We start from the raw sequence: 19628 nt of genomic DNA on the forward strand, positions 1-19628 counted from the left end.
TAGCAAAAGGCGTTTGGATTATGGTATCTCTGCGATGGGGCTGCTTGTGAAATCTCGCTGATGGGCCATAACAGTACTGCGGTATCTGAGGGAGGGAAGACAGTTTTGTGGAACATGCTGAAAAGTTACCTAAGACAAAACAATGATTACGCTATTTGAGTTCCTTTGCATACAAGATATGTTTACACTGACTTCCAGAAAGGTAAACTTTCATAACATAAGCAAAAAATAAAGGAAATGGGGTTTACTGACCTGCTCGTGCACGTTGAGTAAGGAAATGCTAGCAGCATCTATTTCTAGAAAATGGTAGCTGTCTGTTGGGATACCTGTGGGCGCTGGGGGAGCCCCGTGTTTTGCGTTGCTGTGCAGCGTGAGCCTCCGGCTGAACAATCCCTTGGTCATGGGAGAGTCGAATTTCTGAAAAGTTCTAGCCGGTTCTTTTAGCATCCTATTTAAGAAAAGCAGAAAAGACAAAAATCAGTACATATTGAACATGTACGGGACTACACAGGAGTGTCTCAGAGGCACCAGTTTTTCTCTTTCAGGATGAAATTTTAGAGCAGAGGACAGCCTTCCAGGTAGGTAGGTGGAGGAGTTGTAATTAAATACAGAAGGCATAACTGTGCCCTTGGGTACACAAGACTCAATAGTAGAACAAGGGAGCCGTGCTGGATAAGCTCCAACACCTACTAGCAGCCAAGCAAACTTGTACGGTGGAGTATTTTAGATGAAAGATGCCAATACCATTTTAGTGAGGTCAGCCATGTCCTAAAAATTTCCTGTGTGCTGGGCCTCTTAATATATAAATTAATCTCGGAGGTGCAGACTGACTGGCCTGGGCTTAACTGAAATGGTTGCCTTCATGCCAGTAGCCCCGTCTCGCAGTGGTGCTGTCTGAGGCTGCCAGCGAGGATTAGGCTTAACGCTGAACTCCTTGCAGGTGCGGCAGGGAGTCTGAACGATGTGCAGAACTATGCTAGTGTCCTGTAGTGGGCGGGCGCGACAGCAGTAATACTTCATGGTGGAATTGGAAGAATGAAGTGTCATAGCCCTGGTATGTTGGAAGATGGTCTCACCAGGGCAGATGGAGGTAAAGTCCTGGAGAGGGAGACAAGAACATTGCAGCTGAGGTGGGAAAAGCAACTGCTAAGGTACACAGAGGTGTTGCCACACTTGGACAACCAAAATAAATTACAAAAAGTGACAAAAACAAAGAAACCATGACTACTTTGGATATGTGACCGCTTTGAATTCAACTTGGGCTTCTGCAATGCACTGTCTATCTGACCAACAGTTCAGCGAGGCTGCGCAAGAGGGGTTGTGTATCACTGCTTCGTTCTGCCATCTGTCTATGACAGAAGAGACTCTTTGTCTTGACTGCTGACTTCTTGCCCACTATCCTGATTTATCTTATTGGCAGGAACGCATGGCGCCAGTAGACTGGCTCAAGACTACTTTCTAACAAAAATCTTTGGCTAAAAGGAGAGTCATGTGGTGTGGGCGATCTGTATACCTATTGTCTGGCTTGTGCTGGAGCTACTGGTAATCAGGGGTGTCCCAGTCCCACTGGCACCAATGATACCAGCAGTAGGTGAGAGGTGGCATCCTTTGGAGAAACACATCTTATGAAGCGGCAGGCAAGCTGGGAGCAGAGGGTGACAGCAAGGTGGCGTGGCAGTGGCTTTGCTGCCAAGCAGGAGCAGCCCCACAGCAACCGAGCAAGAAAAGCAAAGCAGGTCTGGTGGTGGTTATGAGTTTCAGCCAAGAGTACAGATCACCAGTGACAATCCAAGTGACCGTAGTGACAAGAAGGTCTGAGGTCAAGCCAGCAAGTCAGGGTCAGAATTGGGCTCAGCAGCAGTAACCAGGGCCAGCCAGCCACCAGTCCGCTCATCGTCAGACAAGCCCGCAGTGACGGGGAGGATCTGAGATCAGCCCAGGTGAGTCAGGGTCTGGACCAGTGTGTATGTGGGCAGGCACAGGTGTATCCGTAACGTAGGTTAGGCAAGGACCAAGGGACACTGCTTCAGTGTAAGCACAGCTCCTGCACAAAAGTAAGTGACCCTTGCTTCTTGGAGCTCTATCTCACACAGCAGTCTGATCCAAGGCCATTTGGCTGCACCATGGCAGAGCTGCCTTTGAGCACAGGCAGCTTAATGCTGACAAAGTCCCCAAGAAAAGGTCTGATGAACTTAGCCCAGCTGAGGGATGTATGTATGTGACTGAGTCAGTATATGTGGCTTAGTAAGTATTTGGATGCCAGGGTTTATTTTAAAGACGTGTAAACCATCATCATATTATGAACAATTGGAGGCATGGCCAGACTTGCTCTGTTTACACTATTAAATATTGTAAAGAAGTCAGAAATAAGGAAATCACATGGATCCTTGATTCATATGGGTGTATTTTCCTCCTCTTTTGACCTGATGCTACTGCTATCTTTGCAGACAAAATCCTTTGGATATTCTTTTTTTCTTTCTGCCGTTTCTTAGGATAGAGCTCTCTTCAGACACAGAAAAGAATCCCAGGCTTGTGCTGGTTGCCTTGTATTGCATGGTCAACGTTCTCACAATCATAAAAGATGTCAGAACCAAGAAATTCATCCAAAGCTGGAAAATGGGGCATGCTAAGGCAGTCCCTGGATGAATGTTCCAAAATGCGTATATTTCTAGTGACCTACGAGGACTGACAGGCCTTCAGAGTGTGAACCTGTTATCAGTGCCACGGTCCTCACTCTGGAACACTTAATGCTCCAAATGCTGTCAGCATCGATGTGTGGCCTCACTGCCCAAAATAAATCTGCCCATAACAAATTATAGCCATAGCTCCCCTCTGTTCTGGCTGCAGTTGCTACAGAGGTATGCTTGGTTGGGACTTACTTGACTGCAGGCAAAAGTGACTCATCCATTTCCTTCGCATAGGTAGGGCACCTGGTCCTGTATCTGGGGAGAAAGACTAAGACTTGGAAGAGAAAGCTCATGTCAGATCTTCACTGGGAAGGTGCTCAGGTGGACGCACATAATTCCAGGCATACATGCAAGATCTACCTGATCAGTTCTTGCAGAGTGATTAATGACATTTCTGAGGTAGCAACTGCAAGTCATGTGAATTTTTAATGGACAACAGTGAGATACAAGCTTCAAATAAAAATATATAGAGGGAAAACCAGGAGCTGCAGGTTTTTTTCCTTTGAATGCTGGAACATGTATTGGAGGGCTAAACAGTTCCTGCTATCATATTTCAGAGGCATTACATTGCAGCAAGTTGTACAGCATCCAGGTTGGAGGTCCTTTCTGCTTTCATATATCATTTACTTCCCATCTTATATATATTTTGGAAGCCTTACCAATTGTGGTCCAAATACATCCAAGACCCCAAGTCCACAATAAAATTAAATGTGACGGCAGGCTCGCTATTGGAGTCACTATTATTAAAGCCTGAGGGAGTTTTGGCCTCAGCTGAAGGAGTAACTTCAGACTCTGAGGGAAGCTCCTGATGTCTACAGCTGGCTGAAGTCCAGAGCTTTAAGGTGATGAAAAAGCAGCCCGTATTCTTTTCCCTAATTTCAACAGCCCTGTGTGTATACAGTGGACATTTTGAAGGGACAAGAAAGCAATCAGGAAAGAAATTCAATTATTTAGGGTGAGTGGATGGATTTAGCAAGCCTGCCTACTTGAGACAGAGGCACGACTATGCGAATCAGCTAAGTGGTTAGTGGTCACAGATACCATCCTCTCACAGCCCTGGTGCTGTTTATATTATATATACAATCCTAGAGGCATATATTGCACTCTGCACATAAAAAGAAAGACGCCTCATGCTCTTTCAAATTTACAATCCTCATTAAATTAACAACTTCTTTAGTATAATATACGTGGACTTTGTCAAACACTCTCTACTTTACACAGCTGAGCGCAGCCTCACTCACACGCTACCCCGACTTTCCACAGTGGGGGAGCTTCAGAGGCATTCCTAGTCCAGATATTTTGGCTGATTTTATCCATATTACACTGATACTTACCTCTTTTTCTTGAGGCAGATCCTTCACTCTGTATTTATGACTTATTCGTGCCAAACTTTCTTGGACCTCAGTAAGAATTTTTCCTGGTAAGTCATGAAGAAACAATGCATACTCAAGCTCTCTGGTACATATGCCATTATTAATTTCATGCCTAAATTTGGCTGCCTGAACTTCGACTGTCACTGTCAATAGCAACTGGCCGCAAACATTATGTCTAACAATAACAGCATTACAGAGCAACTCTGCCCCCATGGCAAAAGAAGGATAAGACTCTGTCAAACATAAAGCCCTTGCAAACATTTTACAATAGCCAGTAAGATTTTTCTAGAGTAAGGGCGAACAAATTTTTTAACAAAAACTTTATAGGAATCTAGATTTGTCTCTAGTTTATTGTTTCTTTTGGGGCTTTAGTGAACAAACAACTTTGAGTAATGAATGTCAGTGCTGTTGTAAAAATGTGTTGTAAAAACAAGTATTTCATGCCTCTTATGGCCTTGTATGTTGTCAGTTTGTGTCTTGCTTCACTTAATTCTCTGCCTGTTTTGCAAAATTTGGGTTTCCTAATATCAGCCACTAAGTTGATGCTAGGTATTACCAAGGAAAATCAGCAATTTTCTGCTATTATGAAATTTATTTTCTTTTTTTAGATCCAGGTCCAAGTTTAAACCTAAAATTCTTAATGACTTCCATCCCCACAAATTAGTTGCAAAATATCAGGATTAGACAGCAGTAGAGGGCTGTGACACAGCCTTTCCCCTAGCATGTGATACACTAATCAGTAGTACACATCTTGTTCCCCTTAGCAAACATGTTTATATTGCATTCTAACACTGTTGACCCAGCTGGTTAGCCAATATTCAGTGCCAGTGATAGGGGAATCAGATATTTCTCTTTCTGCCCCATTATTTTCGGGCAACATGTATAAAGGCTCATTCCACTGAAAATTAGGAAGAATTAAATAGCAGGAGATGATACTCCAAATCTCATTTCTGTCAATGCTTTAGCCAAAACCCCTCCATGCTCACATATCCATGTCCTTTTCTAGCTCTTTGCCAGGCACTTGGCTGTGCTCTGCCACCTCATTTGGCGATACACAGCTGCAATCGATAGTCCGTGTATGTATTTGCTGGGGCACATTTAACTGCATGTTCCAAGCACTTCAGGCTTGCACATGGGGCTGGCCCATGGGCAATGATTTTCCATTACTGCAACTGTCATGAAATGGAAGGATGCTAACCTGGCCTAACTTGCCATCAGTTGCATACACTGCTGCACACGCCACATGTGCCAGTGGCAAATGGAAGCATGTTCATAGCATTTCTCTTCCTTCTGAATAGCACCTTGCCATGCATTTGCCCATCACTTAGGAGAGTGGGCCTCCTTCACCTTCAGCAGCAAAAGCATTTTACTCGGTCTCTGGGATATACTGTTACACAGGGGTAGCTGTAGCTCAGACGCTCAGTGCTGTAGCTGTTCTTGGTTGTTTTGCTCTTGAGCAATTCTTGTCCCAGGAAATAGATTTTGCCGTCCTTCACCTTGATGCAGATGGACAACGCCAAGGCAGCAGCTCCTTCCAATAATACTTTGCCAAAACGCACATAATTTTGCAAGATGTCCCTTCTGATGCAGATATAAAGGATTAGTCCCGTTAGCGTTCAGTCACAAAAATCCAAATAAAACAGCAGAGCACAAAAGAGAAGAAGGGATCTTTTCGTATCTGCCAGGCCAAATGTTTGCTCTTCCAGGCATGTTCACCATATAACCTCTTAAATTAATTAATTCAGCTGCATTTTAAATCTAGTCAAATTTCTTATTCCCCCATTTACATGTGGAAGGCTGTTTCCAAAGATCAGCCTTCTGTTTACTGGAAAAATTTATCTGTGCCCAGTGTTTATCCGTTTGTCCTGCCGATAAACTTGACCTTCACCTTTTCTGTGGTGTTTACACTTCTGGGAGCAGCTGGTTCTTTCCTCAGCCTTTGATTTTGAGGGCACCATGCAAATTCCCTGGGGCAATAGTCTTCCTATGTAGTTTAAAGTATTTAAATAAAACATCTAATTTAGGAACCGAGTCAGACCTTAGGTAGGCTGAATGACTGGAGATGCCCATCTCTTTCTGTTGACTACAGGAGTCCCTGGTGACTGTGCTCCTAATTTGTGTGTCTTTGCAAAGTACCTGAAGTTGGGCAGCATGAATCTGGTCTTTAATGCTAGTGGTTTTTATCTCCTGACCAGTCTTGAAATCTTTCTTTACACTGGTTCCTGTGGGAATTTATCTTTCTTGAGCATAGTTGACCAGTATTCCAGATGAAGTCTCATCACTGTCATTGATAGCTTTCCTGCTTCTCTGTCAATTGGAAATACCCTGTCTGAAATACTTTGCCATCATGTTTACTGAATTGTGTGCTATATTTCCTCACCATGATTTACAGTTCATTAACTTTCTAGTTAATGAACATGAACATGAACTGAAGTTCATGTTAGTCCTGAAGTCCATGATCTTTTGCTGTGGATTATTAAATTCTGCTTTATTTCTGTCAGCTTAGACCTGATGGTCAGTTCTTCCCAGGCAATATTTAAAACCTCCTTTTTAAATACATCACCTCCCACTTTACATGGCAATTTTACATTTCATTAACACCCCCTTGTTTCTGGAGTCCTGGTCATTAGTGGCAGCGTTAGGCAGCTTGCCCCCAAGAACAAGAAATTCCTGTTAGAATTCCACATTTTGTGTTGAATAGTCACCCACTCACCCACTCGTTGCTTATACATTTGCCAGGCTGCCCAAATAATGAACGTCAGAAGGTGTCATTTCTTAATCATAAATTTGTTCTTGAAATGGAGGGAAATGTAACAATAAAGCTGTTATCAGCTGTCATGTAATTGCAGCCCTATTTCCATCCCGTCAGTGGAAACTGCTGCTTATTTGAAAGATGATTATTTGATTGCTGCTTGATTGCTGCTTATTTGAAAGGTGATTTCTCACTGCAGGTTGCACTGGAGCTGCTGGGACCTGCCAAAGCCCATGCTCCACAGTCTGAATAATATGCAGACTTCATACTTCTCTTTACATTGAAAACTGGAAATATGAAGAGTGGTTAAATGTTGGAGGGGAAAGGTGGTTTCAGCTGCTGGCTTACAGAGAGCTGGTTGATCAAAAGGAGTGACAGAGGTAATTTCCAAAGAAAGGAGAGTTGGTCTTCTTCTGCAGTACCGAGAAAGCCGGTAGCTACATGGCTTTTATTCCACGTAAGTCAAAGCAAGGAAATACCAGGCTGTACACCTTGTAGTACCTCAAGGTCACAGTCCTGGCACATCCCAGATACTTCTGCATTCCTGCCTTCCTCTTCCCGGATGACTGTGCTCTCCCTCCTGTCTCTATTCACTGTCTCCAAGTCCTCCCTCGCTCCACAGATTCTGCATCATCTGTATCTGGGTAAACTTTTTCTCCCTCAAAGGGGGTCGGTGCCCCTCGTTTCCTATTCCCTCACCATAACCACTGTGATTGCCCTCTCTCTGATCCTTCTACGCTTCTGTTTCACAGACTTAATCAAAACTTTGGACTTACACTGAGAAGAGCTGAGATCTTTGCAACGCTGGAAGATCTTATCAACTTTTTTTCTGAGAGGTGGGCAGTTTCAGCTGTTGTTGGAAGTGCTGGACATGCTAACTAGAGGCTCCAACCACTGCTGTCTGGTTGACTGAGCTCAAAAGCAGGCAGTTTCTGCCCATGGGTGTCTGTAACATTCCTCCAGTGTTCCGGAAATGATTGAATGCAATGTTGTAAAGTTACCCTATTACAGGCAAACATAAACAAGCAGAGGTGGGTATTAAGATTTTTTGTGGGCCCTGTCTTGAACTCCCAAAGGTGAGGACTCACTCTTGGATGCAAAAGCTGCTTTAATGTTTCAGGCACTGATGAATAAAACTAAAAGAATCAAATTGCTGGTGCTAAATAGTCACCATTTGCTCAATAAGCCACTATTCAGGGGTACTTTTGCACTGAGAGGAGAAACGTACATGTACAGCAGGAGTCGGAGAGCCCTTCCTGGCAGAAAAAGAATGCTCTCAGATGAAAATAGAGAAAAGAGGGTGTGAACAGAGGAGAAATAGGATGCAACACACACAGAGATCTCCTGTGAAATCTATGGAGTGCAGGGGATGTATAGGGCAATAATGTTTAGATTTTCCAGTTGCTGTCAATGCTGGCCAAAAATAATGACTCATTCAAATATGGTTAAGAGCTGCACTTTGAAAATAAGAATCCGGGCAGACAGGTAATGGCATGGAAATGTACACAACAGTTTGTTTAAACAGTGTCTTTCAAAACCAGCTACTCAGTGACACGTGACAAGCCACAATACTCTTGCCACATCAGTGGCCTACACCGCCTGTCCCAGCTCTGTCACCTACGTCTGGGTCTGTGCGCAGCAGCCCCATCGCATTGACCTGCTCAGCTGCCACACAACTCTCATCTGCTCGCAAGCATGTTTCAGCGCTGAGAACATGGCAGTCCGGACTCTTACTCTTATTGGGCACCTGCTTTCCCCATCGTTTCAAGGTTTTCCTGTTGCATGCAAACAATTTTTGCAGGTTGTTTAAGAAAAGTGGATTTTTTTCATGAGAAGCGCTGTGTAAATTCCCATTCCCAAGAGAAAATGTTGGAAAATACACATATGACGTATGTGTGCCATTGGAAATACGGAATCACATTTGGGGTGAGGTCTGTGGGTAAAACATGCTTTCTTCCTGATATTTGAGTATTCCCAGCAAGAGGACCTTAAGAAAGAAAGAGGAAGAAGAAACTATTAAAAAAAAAAAAAAGAAGAGGGAAATACATTGCCCTGCCTCAGTTTCATATTGAGTGTTCAGATGTGTAAGACTCCACATGGGAGATCTCCTGTCTCCAGCAGCTTGCTTTCTTAGAGAAGCTGGAGATATAAAGGGAAAAGCTTCCACGGAAGCTGGAAAATACTCCCTGCCTGAGCCTTGTCACGCACAGGGGAACATGGACATGGTGTCTCTCAGACAGCGTGTCTGCAGACTCAGGGATTCCCCCATGGCCTCCGCACCATCACCTCTGATGGCTGTCCCTGCAGGCAGCAGCACAGGACAGGTTGTCCCCGCATCCCTGAGGGGGTTCGAAATGCCCCATAAGCGCACATCTAATGGGAGCTGTCGGAAGTATTGTAGCAGAGACATAGTGAAAATGTCCACAGACGCAGTGTGCCTTGTGAGCTGGCTCGTTGGAGGCGATAATCACAATGTGTAGCGCAGGCAGCATTCCTCTGCCTTGAGGTCAGCATCCCAAACCTGTCAGACTGATGCCAGCACCTCACCACACCTGCCAGTTACGTCATTAGAAGCCAAATCATCATCTCCAAGAAGTCAGCACCAAAGCCCTTTTCAGTCCTTCACTGCCTTTTTGGCAGCCCCAGACCTCAGGCACCTCTGTGGGGATGGGGACAGGCCAAGGCCAGGTTGGGACATCAGCCTGCATGTGGATGGGGATCAGGATCAGGCCTGGTGAGGGATCTCCTGACATCTGGCAGCTTCAATCCACTAGCCTCCCTGCTATTTCTAAGGCAGAGTGAGTGGGCTCAGGACAGAAAACTGTATGAGCAAGGCGATAATGGAAAAGGTGAGATATCGCAAGATATAATACAATACAATGCAGTATGACTGCTGTGGTTATGAGAGCTCTGGTTTGGTCAAGTGGCAAGGGCAGGCAAGATAATTCTTTTGGGTTGTTTTCCATTTGTGTTGTTTTTGGTGGGGTTTGGGGTTATTTTTTTTAGATTCCACTACTAAATCTAGAGAAAGCTCCCTTTTGTCCGGTGACATTGGTGAGAACCCATCACTATTCCAGCCTGAATAATAAATCAGCATCTAAATTCAGGTGTTTCAGAGGGCATCTAATTTTTAAAGGAGGATCACAGTAAAGCTCTGTGCCGCGACTTGAAAAGGCAGCCAGCACTCAGCCTGCAACAGGGAGAGGGATGGAGCTTACAAGCCTTCAAGTGCCCTTTGCTCCTTCTGCAGGGCAAAGCCTACTGAGCAAAAAACCACCAGTGCAGGCCCCTCTTGGGTGCTCCATGCTTCTGTGTGACACCACACCGCTGTGTGCCCTTTCTGCCGGCTTTAAGAAAATCTGCCCAGAGGACAGTCAGACATTGTTTCCCTCTTCCCGCATGACAGAATTTGTCTATCCATAATTGTTCCTAGGTTTATTAGAATCTCTTTAAATCTCTCTGGTCTATTTATACGTTATTTAAATAGGGCTGGAGAAATGAGGCATACCCTATAGACTAACAACATATTACTAGTGCTGTGTGTACCCTGCCTTCCATTTTTTGTCTGAAAACATCGCAGGAGCAGTAGAATAACACACTGAAAATGTAAATCTGACGGCCTTTTGACGCAGCTGAGTAGCTAGAAATAAGGAAGAGAGACACATTTACATATTAGACTATTATAGACCCACGTAGGATGAATACTCACTGTAGCTTGTAATAAAATTTTTGACACAGGTAGTAATAGGTCATAATTACATTCAATGTGTTCAAGAGAAGGCTCTTCTCATACAGACTAACCACAGGAACAACTAGAGGTGCAAAAGTCCATTTTCCTCATGTGGTCTCAGACACAGAATATATTAAACTATGAACAAACCCAGAGGTTGTGGTCTTTTGTTCTGCAAATTAACTAACCTCATAATTACAGGTTTTTATATAACTAAAGGAGGCTTCTTTTGATCTGCACTTCTTTTAGATCAAGTTGCTTTACATCAAAATAATTACTGACCTGGTTTCCACAGGGGACATCTCCGAGCAGTCTTAGGGAGATTTTCTTGCAGTGGAGCTCATTATACCTTGAGGGTTGTGGAACTTTAATTTTCAGAAGGAAAAATTACTCGGAAGTCTCTACCATGATTGCAATGGCTTGTAGCTACAAAACCCAGGTATTCCTTCTGCAGTGTTAGCCATTCTAACTCGAGAAAGCCTCATAAAACCTCGTAACATCATTTGTTTCCAGTAGTCATGACTAATTTCTCACTGATGAGAAGAGTGTGATGCAGGACAGATTTACTTCCATAAACATGATTTACTTTGTTATCTCATTAAAACAAGCAATTAGCCAAAGCTTTATGTATTACAGTCTTTTCTGTGAGGAAACATTGGTGATGAAACCAGATGTTTCTTCAGGGGAGGCGTTCCTGTTTGTTCACAAAGAAGGCAAGACAACTTTTGTTCCCAAATTCAGCAAGGAATTATATAAGGGGCCATGTCTTTTGTCACAGCTCAAATTCCCTTTCAGGAGAGCACATAACCAGCAACCTTTGCCTCCTAACCTTTTGTGGGGACACGTGCCCCGGGTTGCCCTGGCTGTGCAGAAAGCCGTGGCTGTATCAGAGCATCTGTGCCAGCTGGAGTGCCCCGGAGCTGGCGCTGCCATTGCTGCCCTGCACAGCCCAGCACAGCACCGGGGCTTCGCCATGGCCCACGGCTTCACTGCTCCTTCTGCTCAGCGGCACACAAACACTACCCTAGGCGGGGAAGCTTATTTCCCCCATGAGCTCTTTATTCTCAGCAATAAATAAATAAGATAAATAATATTCTGGGAGGAAAAGCTTGTAACTGAAGCTGAGATAGTTTTGCATTTATCATGCATGATAAATCTGGGCTGTAACGCAAGCGCCTGTGTCAATAAGTTTAGCAGCTGTATTGCCCTGAAGACTGGTCTGTACTTAGAAGGGTAAATAAGATTCTTTTTTTCCTCAGTGGTTGCTGACAAAGCTCATAACAGGTCTAATAATGCTTCTGTCCTGTGGGAAATATGTATGTTAATTTGCCTGTGTAAACATGCATTCCTCCTAAGGAAACACTCCGCCTGGCTCTACGTGTTCCTTCACATGTTTTATAAAAACAGTTAAATAAAGAGCTTACTCCCAGTGCCTTCTCTCACTGAAACAGTGACATGAGTCAAGATCCAGCAGCCCCCAAACGTATTTCTGATCTTTATGATTTCTCTGCAGAATCTCCCCAATCCTCTTCCACTCCAGAGTCAAATGCTTTTTGTTGCATGCCATGAAGATCACATCAGTTAAGGCTACTTTAGACTCTTTCAGTCATGGTAGCCTGGGAAAGTCATGCCTTTCAATGGTTTTATTTATTGACATCTCTATCCCTGATCTTTGTAACTGAGGCATCAGAAGAATGACCTCCAAATCCTGGGAAGGGAGCATGTAGTTCCTTCCACGTTTCACATCTTCTTTAACATCTTTCAGTGTCTACAACTGTGAAGACTGCTGCTTTTAAAGCAATTTTCTTGGTTTTTTTTAAAGCAATTTTTAAACGTTGACTGATATCATCATATTACTGATTGCTGCTCAGCATGAAAGATAATTTATGAATGGAGGGCAGGAAAGTGGTTTCCATTGCTGCCATCTTCTGGTGCAGTTAATGAACTCCACATGGCAATAACAAAGGCACATTAACAGTGGAGAGAAATTAAACAAACTAAGATAGCATATAAATCTTCCTGAAGGCAGCTGTTAGATGCCAGAAAAGCATCTTAAAAGGTAATACACACCAGAAGGACCATTGCCAGCTGAAAATTGCAATGCTTCCTGGAACTGCTTTGCCCGTTGTTGTAGTACCGCTGTAACACCCATGATGGTATTAGAAAACATAAGAAAAAAAATGTATTTCTCTGTGTTTTGGAAGGGATTTGATATAGTGGCTCTGCAGTCAATTTTATGGCTTTGCTGAAGTCATTTCCCTGCTGTTTGTATGGCCCTTTCAGAGTGGGAAAGGAGAGAAGAACATTTTGGGTTTTAAGCAGGTAAATGTGAAACAATGGAAATTACCCAGGGAAGTTCAAGGAGAGGTGCAGGGTTAGAAATTACTTTAATATACATTTTGGAACTATTCAGCTGACAACATCTCTATAGTTACTGTGGTTCGGTAACTGTGGTAAATGAAAGAAAAATTAATAAATTTCTGAGAGTTCAGTAAAGGCAAAATAAAAAAAATGCAGTAACCTGAGGAAAAATAAATAAATACCTTTAGGAGCTATTTTTGCTGCACACCACAACACATTTCAGAGCAAAATATAGCCTTTGTTGTGCTCTGCAGTGAGAGCAACTCCATGAGGTGCACAGCTGAATCCAGCGGGAATCCATCATGCCAATACAAAATATGTTGCATTTCTGCCCTCATTTTGTGAACAAAAGCACAGTATTCTGTCTGCATACCATTCATTCGTGCTGAATTTCAGATTCTTTGGAGTTTTGTCATTGTGTTGGCTTGCTCATGAGCTCAAATTAATTTGTAATGATCTAAGAATCCAAAAAGCACTCAATATTTCCTGAAATCACACCTATGTGCTTCAACTGCAAGCTTCACTGATCCTCAGAAATTCATACTGCTGCCGTTATGGGGGATGATGGAGCACTCGTTAGCTTTTTGATCTCTTCCACAATCGTTACTCCATTCATCAGCCAGCCAGCTGGCTGCATCGTCTCCCTTTGGAGTCCCTTTCCCTGACTAAGCAGTGCTGCCATAAAACTGCATTGTATCCGCGCGCTCTGCCCTTCCTCCACAGATGTTACCGTTTCAATGGGCATACACAGTCCCTCAGCAAAGCTAAAATACTGCTCTGCCAAGTTCCTCTTGGCCAAGATACTTCCTGATCCTGATTTTTTTTTTTTTTTAGTGCTTGTGCCAACCATGTACCTTTCCCACCCCAAGGACAGAATGTCTTTGGTTTACCCTGGCTGGCAGCTTGCCCATATGGCATCCAGGTTTCTGGAGTTCAGCATGGTTTCCATATGATCAGATTAAATTATCTGGGGATAATAAATGATTTATCAGTGCACAGCACGCTCTGGAGCATAGTCATTTACGCTCCACAAATATTTTACATGCAAAAATGAATGCAAAACCCAGAAATGTAAAACCTAACCTTAGGCAGAGCTATTTTTCTTGCACAGTGGAGTAGAGTAATAGTCTTGAATAAGATGTTCTGTATGAACCTCTACCCCATGCAATGAACTAAGTAATTTTTATCTGTCATTCTCTGTTTTTTAATCCCACTGGCAATTACTCATGTGAAATGCAACTGGCTCTGATGAAATTGCTCAAGAATAACCGTGATCAGAATCTGGACTTATTCTGTATGTGTTATCACTGCTGTGCAGAGTAAGCTAACCAATGATACCCTTCTCTCTACTGCTTGTATGGCTTGCTTAGTTCATGTGTCCTGTTAATGGGACACTTTAAGAAGGTGTGTAAAGGAAAAAGAATTAGCACTCATTAGAGACAAGTGCAGCCTGATGAGGAATTCACCAGGAACAGCAGGATGAGCAGGGACTGCACGGGGAGAGTCCTGGTGGCGGGCAGGTGTCTGGTCTGATTCAAGGCTGCTTACAGGAGCGAACACCAGACTTACTCCTTTCTTGTAGAATGGGTGAGAATGAAGGTGCACAGAAGACAATGTAAAATATTTATGGTTTATTTGTCTTTTCATAACCGCTACATATGGCTGACATACCTGTGGGAAAACTGCCCTTACCTTTGGCAGAAGCACATGCCCGGGAGCATTTGCAGGTGGATCACAGCCTGAATGAAGCGTTTCAGTGAGCTGTGTGTGTGCACATGGAGCAGGAGGAGTGCTGGAGGCACACACATTCGGGTGTAGCGGCTCTGCAGGTGGGGCCCAGAGTGCTTTCCAAAAATCTTCTACTGCACTTACACTCTTCAGCAGTTTTATCATGGAATCCAGGAGGGAAATGGGAGATTGAAAGGCTCGGCGAACAAAAGGCTCACCTTTCCTTGAAGGTATTTCTTGTCAAGGGTGCAGATGTTCATTTGCTGTTGACTCTATTGTGCCTGTCCTTCACCTAAATCAGGGACTTGGCTTGCTGTGTTTTTCAGTCCAGCAGCTTTCCAAGGTGGGCAGTTACGTCAAATGCACAAAAGTTATTCCAAGTAGTTGTTCTGTGGACAGAATCTGGATCATTTCACACGTCCCGTCCCCCCCCATCATCCCACACACGATTATCCTGGTCACCTCCTCCTCGTCCCTGCACCCGCTCTCGTATAACACTGGCTGGATCTCCTCCATTTCCCTTACTCTGTCCCCCAGTTCCCTCAGCTCTACATCATGTTTTCACTAATGCCTCACTGTGATGCTTCATCTTCCTCTCATGCCTCTGTATTTTTGGCAGCTCAAGAGGCAACATATGCTCTGTTGGGTTCAGAGATACATGTGTGCTGCCTGGTTGCCAGCATGCACATGCTGTTCACGCAGCAAAGCGATGCCTCTTGCAGCAGAGCTACCCTTTCCTCTCCTCCTTCAGGACACCCCTTCAGTACTTTCTGCTCTACCCATTCACCAGCATTTTATGATCCGTGTAGGAGTTAAATATCTTTGAGACTTCTACTTCTCTGGCAGATTTGGTAAAAATAGCCCGACAACTTCAGGAGTCTTTGTGGGGTGGGGAGGCAGACAGGAGGACAGGCAGCTGCTGCAATTGCACAGCTCCAATTTCTTAGAAAACCAGGCTAAAAATGAATTACATTGAAAAATGGATCCTAAGGAGCTGGACTCAGTATCATTGCCTTTTGTCTGTCTACCAAGCTTCTTCTCATCTGTCATCCTGAATTTAAATTGCAAGGTCTATGGGGCAAAAAAATGTATTTTTGCTCTCTGTATTCTCCATTACACTAATAAAAAAAGTAATAACAGACAGAAATACAGAGGATTTGACTAGATTCATTCTCTATGGCAATTGCTTCTCACAAAATTGTTTTAAAAGCCCCAGCACATGGAGTCAGTGAACTCAAACTTCAGTATGATTGAAGGAGCTGCAGGCTGCCCCTTGACCTCTTCCCCAGCTGCTCTTTCCCCCCCCACACCCCCCGATATATATTTTTGCTGCTGTGACCTTCTGGCACTCAGTATGCCAGGTCTCCATCCCAAATCTGTTGTCATGGAGATTTGGGCCAGCACTCCCGGGAGAGAGTGTGTGTCTCTCAGCCATCCGAGTGACAAGTCCTGAGCAAAGCTGCACCCCCAAGGAGCGCAGTCCCCAGCAAGGTCTGCCTGCCACACGGCTCGTCAAGTCTGCCAGCACCGCCGGGGCATCACGTGGTGAATGTAACACAGGGAAACAAACTCTGAATTCTTAAAAACACCAGGGTTTGTCCAAATTTCCCTGCAAATCTGCAAACTAGTCACAAGAGGTTGCCCACTGGCTGGCTGCACTGCTGCAGCGTTAAGAGTTATCATGAAATAATAAAGCAAGAGAGGTTGTGTTCATAATGTGCTAATAACATCTCTAGGCTGGTCTGAAGCAAGATGGAGTGATTGAAACTTTGCCTTGATATTCAGTGCCGAGGGCAGGTGGTGAGGGACAACATAAAATAATGAATCAGCTTAACAGAGTTAAATTTTCTTCCTTGTTAGTGTGAACAGTAGGATAAGTGATTGATATTCATGCATGGTCACAAGGGGACCAGAAAGACGGGGGCTAGCTCACATGGGAGGAAAAGGCAATATTAAATATCTAACCAAGATTAATAAATGAAAAATACTGAAAACAGATAGGAATAAGCCTCTTATCAGTGGTTTGAAATATGGCATTATTTATTACCACTGTCCTGCAGGATATACATCAAATTTGCCTGTCTCAGGTGGCTAGTCAAATGAAAATTAAAATTTCTCTTTTTCAAAAGGAGTAGGCAAGAGCTATGATGCCAGATCACCATTTCCACCCTTGTGTTCCTGTGTTGAAGGTCTTGCCTGCTCCTTGCACGTTAAACCACTCCTGAAATCCACACAACCATTGTTTGGCTCTGCCTGTAATCTAGCCCCCAGGTGACGGACAATATTGCTGAAGTTTAGCACCTGCTATAGCAGAAGCTGACTGGAGCTGGGAAGTTTCCCAGAAGCTCTGTGTATGTTTTTACACACTTTGGATACCTGCTGTTACCCTTAGTTTGAACCCAATAAATGTGATGTTTGGTACGGGGACAGAAATAGATAACACACAAGAAAGGGGCCAAGGGATCGGCCGTCTAACTGCACGGCATTAGTCAGTGTTGGCCCTTGTGAAGTTATCCCTCAAAACAGAGGCACTTTGAACACTGAACCTGCCCCAGGGTTAGCTAGAAACCCCTGAGGAAAGTCCCATCTCCTACACATGACCCCAGCAGGGTGGCAATGCTCTGCCTTGAGCTAGCTCATAGCGCTGGAAGATGTAAAGTCATGTCTGGCTGTTAATTATAGAGGGTAGGGAAAGCTGTCTTGCTTTTTGCTGACTGTGGACAAGAGGGACTTCTAAAGAAGCTTCCTGGGTGCACTTAACTTTCGCAACCCAGACGGCACGCAGGCAGACTGCCTGCCCCGGCGAGCAGGACGCAAAGATGAGGGCTGTGAAAGCAAAGGGGAGCACACCTGAAAATGGTACTGGCTGCTCTGGGTTGGGCCTGGCAGCAATATTTGCTTTTGCTTTCTGCACCCAACTGTGAGGCCAGCTGGTGCTTGCTGGGTGCAGGCAGAAGGAGGAGGGTCCTCGTGTGGCCCCTGGGTATTGCCTGGGAGGAGGAATCCATGTTTCTGTCACTTTGCAAATCTAGTGATCCAACAGACCAAGCCGCCAGGGAGAGGAAGAGGTGTTGTGTGGTGTAAGTTTGTACCAGGCTAGTGTGAGACCTCAGCAGCCCACGGTGCTGCCCAGAGGCACTGGTGTGGTGTGACCACCCTGCTACCTGCTCTCCTCCTACCCCTGTCTGTCTGTCAGTCTCTGCTCGCAGCACATGGCCAGCCCTGTGGTATCCACAGCAGCTTTCAGCCAGTGCTGTTTTGGCAGGTGGGTTTTTGGGGTGCTTTACTTCTGGGGCTGCAGCTTGACCTGTGCCTTCCTGCTTCCCTGGGTGGCTGTGGTGCCCTCCTGGCCAGGTAGCACAAGCTAACTTTGCCGTGGGTTACTCTGCCTCGCACTGGTTTTGCTTTCCACCTCTGCAGATATAGGTGGGTTGATACTGTAGGCTGCGCAGACATCTGTGCCCTTATTGCTATGCTGGCTTTCTTTGTGTATTGCTTGCAACGTTCCCAAGTGAGTCGCTGTCACCGGGTGCGTGGCGCCGGGGCTGGGGTGGGTGTTTGGCTCTCACCTCCTCACCTCTCGTCTGAGGTGTTGGCAGCTCTCCCTTTTGCTGTGTGACAAAGTGTGAGAGAAAGCAAGAAAATGCTGAGGTTTCTCATAGAAATTAGGAATTAATCATACAGTCTTTGAGGCATGGCTCCTGCCTGTATGTGGATGCTGAGCTCTGTCAGCCTTTGGAGAATGGCAGATCACAGCCGCTGACATGAAACAGTCCTCCTGGCTGGCTTAAACTCTGTAAAGCTGCTCAGTCTGAGGGCTGCTTTGCATTCAAAGGTGTGGAGAGAAGCAGCCGGGTCTGTTACAGGAGTTGTACCAGTAGGAGCCCTACCCGAAATGCAACACCCAAAGAAAACCTGAGCCCCAGCAGGGTGTCCCTAGGCAATGGTGACAGCGTGCAGTGGTGCAGGGAGGAAGGAGAGGCCACAGCCAGAGTAGCAGTGTGGTTGTGAGAGAAAGCCATGGATGCTGTTGGTATCATATGAGTTAAATACAGGTTTGAAACTGTAAGCAAAGCAAATCTCAGGAAAAGGGCTGTTACTAATACGGAATCTAAAAAGGGCTCCTGACTGCATCAGTTACAACCTCAGTGACCCACAAATGTCTACCTAAATGGTTTACAATGTTAGCTGTAGGAAAAGCTGGCATGTGATACCCGAAAACCCTGCCTAGGCATCAATATCAATGTCGTCTGAGTGGTGGATATTCCCTTATCCATCCCACCTCATTCCTCCTCTTTTTTTGTAGAAGTTCATCTTTGATTTAATGTCATGCATGAACTAAGTCACAGCAGTTCATTGCAAATCATGTGCTTAGGTGAGAATTGGGCACTTGGATGCTCAGGGATGTACAGCTTGTACAGCTTTTCACGGCATCACATCCTCGTTTAAATTCCAAGTCAGTCATGAGACAAAGAGTCACTGAAACTTGTGTCTTAAGGACAAAAAAATAACAAACCTATCTCCAAGTCCTTTCTGATACATTACAATGCAGCAGGTTTAAAATACCGCTGCCAACAACCTATAAAAACACTGGTTTCACCAAGCTAACATCCTAAAAGCCGGTCCCTTAAGGTGCTAGTCCAGAAGTGACTAAAGCCAGCTGCTTGTCTTTGGCATTTATCTCTATCTCTATCCTATTTAGCCTTAGGGTAAGTCATTCAGGCCAGGACTGATTAAAGCAAAGGCCAGGCTGGACCAGGATCTCTGTAGGTGGGGAGGGGGGGGCAGCAGCGTGGGAGCAAGCAAGGACATAACAACTACTGGCTGATCTCTGTAATGACTGTGAGGTCCCCACCGAACAGGCGGTGGCACAACACAGATAACCGGTAGGACTGGATTGGGAAGGCGTTGTTAAGACCGACAACATACATGAAGTTACAATCTTGTGCAATCACTGAATCAGTGGCTCCAACAGGATGAGTTTATTTTTAGCGACT

Source organism: Phalacrocorax carbo, chromosome 1 (assembly GCF_963921805.1).
Source record: "Phalacrocorax carbo chromosome 1, bPhaCar2.1, whole genome shotgun sequence".
NCBI classification, from domain to species: domain Eukaryota; kingdom Metazoa; phylum Chordata; class Aves; order Suliformes; family Phalacrocoracidae; genus Phalacrocorax; species Phalacrocorax carbo.